We start from the raw sequence: 6000 nt of genomic DNA on the forward strand, positions 1-6000 counted from the left end.
GAGAAAATGAAAAATGACTTTAAGGGGCGCTTTTGTTGGGAAGCAGGAATATGATTCTAGAAATGAAATTACAATAACGATTTTACTTGGTAAATACGGCCTGAGCCTATAACTGAATTGACTGCTCGAAAACAAATCCTGCCTGTCTACACTGTCTACGTTGCGTTTTTCGTAGGAAGGACCTCCTGGCTAGATAAAATACGACTATAAAGTGGATTTTGACACCGAAATCGGGTGTGCTACTTCATTCATGCACAATAAAGTCAATTCTTTGGTCCGACTCAGTTCTTTTGAACAGAACAACATTTTAGAACAAAAATCCTGTAAAAAAATCCTCTCAGGCAATTATTGGTAGATATAACTTTTTATTCCTTGGATACAAGTCCATTAACCTCTCATTCTCCTCTAGTAGCAAAGTCTTGTCAATCCCTAGAAACTGATGGCGACTTTGGAACGCATTGAAGGGCATAAGGGGGGTTCGTATAACAAATGTAAAAACTCGATTGACATTCGATACGCAGCTGGTTTTACTGTTACCACTGCACTACGTCAAACTGGAAAAAGCTCGGAAAAGCTCGGGAAATGTGGAAGGAGAATAATTCGATGAAGAAAAGCAAAAAGCGGAACAAGAAATGAAACATGGGAACGTCGCACCGACTTATTCTAAAAAGATTTGACGCGCTCTTTTATGACTGGTCGCAAAACACGATTTAGTCTACAAATAACAACAATAAAAAATGCGGTGAAAAGTTATGGTTCGTGTCCAGAACATTCTACTACTATTAGTTATATCCACTAACCACTATCAACTAGAAATTTTCAATAACTTTTATGGACCTGAGCATCTCTAAGGAGAAATGGAACCAACGTCACTGCGTAAGTATCACTTAACTTAGTTCAAACCAACGTCCTATGGAAGATCTCCTGAGGGGGTACGTAGCTGTTGGGATAGGATTATACGGCTACGGTTCCTGCAATTAATCTCTTGTAAGACAAATTCAGGAAGAATTGGACTTCCGTCTCGTCCTCCTTTCTGGATAACCGAGGCGCAGCTGAGCAAGATATTCGGTATTATAAAGCATCGCGTACTGATTATATGCAAGATCATAGACATTAGTCTACCCGAAGAATGGAAAGTTCTCCTAGGATCAGGGGAAGATTAACGTTGAGGCTATCGACGAGTAGAACGTGCCAGAACGATGAAATGCAGCAAGAAGATCAAAGACGTTGCTGTTCGTAACTCTGTAGATACGAAGAGGTCAGTTATTCACTACTTTTCACTTAATTCCGGCTAATCTTTGACCTTTTCTTGTAAAGAATCTATCGACAACTCTGTAACTTACGACTTGCATGAATGACTTAAAAACATGGAACCTCTCTAGATTTTAAGGAAAAAAACCTCTATAGAGACAATTACTTTAAGCTGATCACGTAGGCATACCCACGCTGGCGAAGCATTTCTGGACGAAACCTATCCTCGAGTCTGAATGTAGCGAACAAAAAAGAAACATATTGCGCCCAGTTACATCCTTTACAAGCCTAAAAACTGAGAAACACCAATATTGTCTGCGTGTCATTAGGACGTCGTACACTGTTTTTCCGAAAAAAAACTAGGATGCATCTAAACCTCTAGATGAAATCTAAGATTTCATTGGACCTTGCTCCTCTATCTAGTGTTTTGGTATGAACTTAGTAGTTGAGCACTAAGCAAGAAATTGTTCTCCTCAAGTCCAACACAATGTCAAAATCCTTTCTTTCCTTTTGCAACAGTTTACCTTGACCTACAGATGTTCAAGCACGTTGCATTTAGAAACGTGCGCAAGTACGGGACTGTACACACAAGTATTCAGGCTCCATCAGTAAAGTTTTACAACTGTTTCCCCGATCGAAGACTTAGAAGCCGTTGAAACAGTTTTGCGAGAGCGATTTCGATCCTTAAACCTGTTCCTTTTTCAAGAATATTGGGAATACAATAAAAGAGAAAATGGACCTATTCTCATGATGGGATGGTGTTCTTCTAGTTGTTTTCAACCTCTGAAAATAATAGAAATTGTGCGATAAATCACTGCTAGTAGATCCTACTTTACTCATGTGCATATGGTTAACCTAAAGATGTGGAAGAGGTCTCAATTATGTTGTGGAACAGAGAGAGGAGAATGGATGGTTCCAATAACACTCTAGCCTCTTCTTTGGAAAAATGCATCATAAACAGAGCGAAGAGCAGAAAACATGGCCAGAAGTATCCTTGAAAATAAGAACCATGTGCCAACCAGTCACCAACACAGAAAAGATGGGGTTTGTGGCAACTGATCTGATCTGATCGATCAGCGGAATCCAACTTAAGTGGGATCGATAAATTTGGAGAGTGGATGCGATGAAATGGAGCAGATAGTATAAAGTTCGGTATCTATTATGGAAGATACAAGGCCGCTCGGTGGTAATGACGAACCAGTGCTGCCACTTCTTTGATCTACTGTTGTAAGTAATTGAGAATCAAGGTCTCCCTGAAGTGTCGCCAAGCTATTCGCCATGTATTCTCGTCAATTTAGAATACCGCAGACTATCAGCACCAAGTTATTACATAAGCAGCTCCTTTGAATTGCCCAGTGTTCTTGTCGTATTATCTTCACTAGTTCTATTTTGAAAGCCGCCCAACTCATCGTTGTTGAGAAGAAAAAAAACAGTGTGTGTGTGTGTGTGTGTGTGTGTGTGTGTGTGTGTGTGTGTGTGTGTGTGTGTGTGTGTGTGTGTGTGTGTGTGTGTGTGTGTGTGTGTGTGTGTGTGTGTGTGTGTGTGTGTGTGTGTGTGTGTGTGTGTGTGTGTGTGTGTGTGTGTGTGTGTGTGTGTGTGTGTGTGTGTGTGTGTGTGTGTGTGTGTGTGTGTGTGTGTGTGTGTGTGTGTGTGTGTGTGTGTGTGTGTGTGTGTGTGTGTGTGTGTGTGTGTGTGTGTGTGTGTGTGTGTGTGTGTGTGTGTGTGTGTGTGTGTGTGTGTGTGTGTGTGTGTGTGTGTGTGTGTGTGTGTGTGTGTGTGTGTGTGTGTGTGTGTGTGTGTGTGTATAACGAAAAGCAGTGAGGCTGGTCCAGCACCGTCAGGTAGGTGTGGCGGCGGCAGAAAGCGATAAAATGGGACGGGTCCTACGTCGCCGAATTGGAACGTCAGCACGAAAAAACGATCAGACGGGATGAGAAGAGTCCCACATCGCTAAATCGGTTTACCGATGCCAGAGAACAAAAAGGAGGAGTCCTCTGTACGTGATTAGTGCGACGACACCAGAAATTTAAATCAGTAGGATTACTATGCGTCACCACCGCGCAACAATTCCAAGTGATTTTTTTCGGAAAGTAAATGGGATACTGTGAATCGTTTCATTGCCGTGACAACTCCTTGCACCCTACTTCACGCCTCCGTGTCTACTCGCCTGAAGTCACCGCAACTACGTTTGCCGGATTCTTTTCCAATGACTGGATGCATGTATCCAGACAGCTGCTTAAAGGCATCATCCTACGGATCTGACGATTTCTGATATATAAACTCTTTATATATATATATATATATATATATATATATAAACGTCGTAGATTGCGGGAACAGAGGTGGTTCTGCTCATCTCTCCCTAATCGTAGTAAAAAAAAACGGTATGAAAGACTCCGTTTTTCACAACGATTTCAACTGCAGCGCTCCACTCTTGGACACGCGTCGCGTCCAGCAATACACCGGTCAAAAGTCAATGAGTTCTCTTCAACTGCCTATTCATGCGAAAAATATGAATAAGTTCCTGAGGAGACCAGAACGTATACATAGAGTTCTAGTTCCTACGAGGAACGTTCTAACGTGGGATCATCCCTGATCCCACAACCTGCAACTCAATCCCTAACTTTTGCCGTGGATTCCCTCACCACTTCAGATTCGTGGTATGCTGCCTTCAAATAACAGCTAGCAGTTTACGTGATCTGACGTAGCACCCTTATTCTTATCAGCATTATGATGACGTCGTTCATGTCACGTTTCACATTTGCACATCATTCTATCTTAATTGCGGAGTAGAAAAAGAGAAATTTATCTACTACCTCGTACTATGTTCTGAAATTGATGTGTACCAAAGAAATGGGCGAGTGTAGCCCAGTCGGTAAGAGATTCCGTTGTTGCTGCACGATCGACGGGAAGTTCGAATCCACTCTAGTGCCAATCAAGCATTTCATCCTTTCATGGCCGACAAATTGGTGCTAAAATCGTCTATGAGGATACGAGCATTGAACTGACACAGTAGCTCAAACCCGCAATTCATTTTAAGGTAGCGTGCGCGTTCATAAACCTCGAACGAAGTCTGAGTTGAAGACGAACGCGTAGGCGCATCCCCATAGAGATTTATCCACGCTATGCACTTTTATGCTTCATACTTATGTTTCTGTCTACCAATAAGCGGTAGAGGGTTTGAGTTTGGATTCATTTTGAAAATTCTTGTTTAGAGCATGTACGCGACGATTATGGGTGTGCAATCAATGCCACAGATGGAGCTGCAATGCTTGTCGGTGTCTAGTCAACAACAAGTCACCACACCTTTGCAGCAGTACCCAGGGTAAGAGCTGCTTTCTTGCAATTCATTCAAGATATGATTTTTTTTCCTTCTCCGATTTGTTCCTCAGCGGGGAATTTAAAAGGCAGCTACACCATTTCGATAGTTTTCTTCATTTTGATTTCTTTCAGATTCTGATTAACAAAACTCTATATTATGTGCAACCAAGCGTTGTTTCGTGGTTCCGGGTTGTTTCATCTCTTTTCATCGATAGACTCAGTTGTAAACTATTCATAGAAGCACTGAGCTTCACGTCGCTTTGACGTGGTTTACATTTTTTTGAAAATCGTATCAGAATCGGAATTGTTTGTTAGTACATACGCAAACGCTTGTATTGGTGCAAGTGCAGGAGCAAAGCAGAAAAAATGAACATTTCCCGGAGAAATTAGTCGAGCTGCACCGAACGCTTCGATAATTGTTGATATGACCTATCAGCGAACTCTGCTTGAAGGCGCATGGCCCGAAATTAATGAATTTACCACGCTGTCTCCACGGAAAGTATGAGTTTGTCACACCCAGTTCCCCCTAATCGCGCTGAGAAAGCGTGCAAAACGGGCTCCAAGTACGGATTTTACAATGAGGCACTTTATAACGCCACCTTTGCAAACACGCCGATTCCCTCAGCACTACATCCATTGGTTTCACTTCAATATCATCAATTACCGATGATGTTGAAGTAAAACCAATGGATGCGGACACATATGCACGGCTGACGCGTTGCAAGCTGGCTCGCAGAATAAGTAGTATAGGAAGGCCGCTTACCAAACCGTTTTTCAGGATAAAAAAGGACGCAAACACTCGCAATCTACACTCATAACGCCATTTTTCCGTGGAAATATCCCAACATCATTATTTTCCTGGTATCTGACTTTACAGCGAGTCCGTTCATTTCGTGATTTATCATGCTCATGGTTGCTTAGTATTCATTGTATTATCCAAATATCCCTATCGAACGTACGGTTCGGAACTATTCAAAAACAACAGTCTGCAAGTCCAAATGCAGTTAGCTGTACCAAAAATACCAAGCAAACAAACCCTTCAACTTTGATTAAGAGACCGAGAAATTGAAGAAAGCTACCTCACCAATGCATGATATCAATATCAATACGATTAAAAAGAACGGACCACAACTTCTCGAACGAAGTATTCATGCTTAGTATTCATTGCATTCTCCAAATATATGTATACTTGAAAATTAGATGAACGACACATCTCCAATCCCTACGTAACTGAGGAGTTTGTATTTGATACAAATACAGTGATATGGATTTAAATTTGCATCTCCTCTGTGGCTACATCCTTTCTTTGGCACACCAACACCTCTTACTCCTTTGCCTCCTTAACCATTTCGCGTCACCTTTCTGCAAACAAGGGATCAAGAGTTACTCAATAGAGATGTTCATCTACAGCAGCTATCATTCATGCCT

This window comes from Necator americanus, chromosome IV (genome assembly GCF_031761385.1).
Source record: "Necator americanus strain Aroian chromosome IV, whole genome shotgun sequence".
Lineage (NCBI taxonomy): Eukaryota > Metazoa > Nematoda > Chromadorea > Rhabditida > Ancylostomatidae > Necator > Necator americanus.